This window comes from Seriola lalandi, unplaced genomic scaffold (assembly GCF_002814215.2).
Source record: "Seriola lalandi dorsalis isolate HSWRI2012SDOR001 ecotype SW California unplaced genomic scaffold, Sedor1 jcf7180002054177, whole genome shotgun sequence".
Taxonomy (NCBI): Eukaryota; Metazoa; Chordata; class Actinopteri; order Carangiformes; family Carangidae; genus Seriola; species Seriola lalandi.
The window spans coordinates 70,136-71,427 of record NW_019524730.1 but is presented as its reverse complement, the minus strand read 5'-3'; positions in this window follow the sequence as shown (position 1 = coordinate 71,427).

The window sequence follows — 1,292 nt, the reverse complement described above, 5'->3', positions numbered from 1 at the left end:
CCCGCCGATTCTTACAGGAAGTCACGAGTCTGTGTCTGTACGTGTGTGTGTGCGTGCGCGTGCATATTGTTTACCAGTAAGAAAAACAAAATAAGGTGCGATGTTTCACAAAAAACCAGGACATACACGTCCATCAACCTTGATTTGGAAATGCAAGAAATGAGAAACATGTTAAACATCTTATTTATTTTAAAAAATAATATTTTTTTCGTCCACCTGTTGGGAAGAGTCCTCGAGGACTGTGGAAACACCCACACACAGAGACGCTGCAACGTTGCAGGCAACCCAGGCAATTGCCTAGGGCCCCGAGCTGAAGGGGGCCCCGAGGGACGGCTGACGTCATGACAAAATAATGGAACTGTTTTAGACGCTGCAACGACAAGGCACCGGAAATGCCCCGCACAGGGCCCTTTCCGTGTTGTCACTGGCTAGTTGCTAGTAGGGGGTCCCGACAGACGGCTGATATCGCTCCATATCAGCGACACAACTTGAAACCCCCGTAGACACTGCAATGACACGTCGGGAATCTCCCTAATGGGGCCCCCTTACTAGCCGGCATCGACGTACGGTCCCGGCCAAACACACACATGAAAATAGGAAGCTAACATATAACTCTGGGCACACGAAAAAACCCAAAAAAAACAGGAAGAGGATGAAAAGAAAAAACGTGATAGTGGTAAGTAGGAATGTGTGTTAAAAAAGTAGTGCTGCCAGCCAGCCTGCCACTTTATCCCAAACTCCCAGTCATCCACCAAGCACCAAATAAATTTACTGCACATCAAAGTCCGTGTAAAGTGAATTCAGCCATTTTCTTCTAAACAAATTCATAGCCACACAATAAGTTAGTCCTTTGCTGCCAATGCCAATGATATTTTTGCTTGGTTGCGTTTTTATCATTCTGAAAATTTTGCACATTTCAGTTATGTTTGTTTTTCTGTTATTTATATATTGTATGTAAACTTTGCATTCAGATAGTTATATTATTTATTATTTATTTTATATGTGAATTGTTTAATAAAATATTTCTTTACTGATCCGATCCTTAGTCCTGGACTTCATTCATCATGATTCTGGGGGGCCCCGTGGTCCTTCTTGCCTAGGGCCCCCAGGGGGTCTAGAAATGCCCCTGTCCTCCAGTGTAAAGGTCTGTGTCCATGTGTAGTGTGATTATAGATCAGCTCTAGCTTCTATATTAATACTGTGAAAGTATCAAAGCCTCAGTCCACAGAGAAATGCACACAGCCTGTATTCAGAAACTGAGCCTTAAAACCAGCCGTCAGGACTTCTGGAAC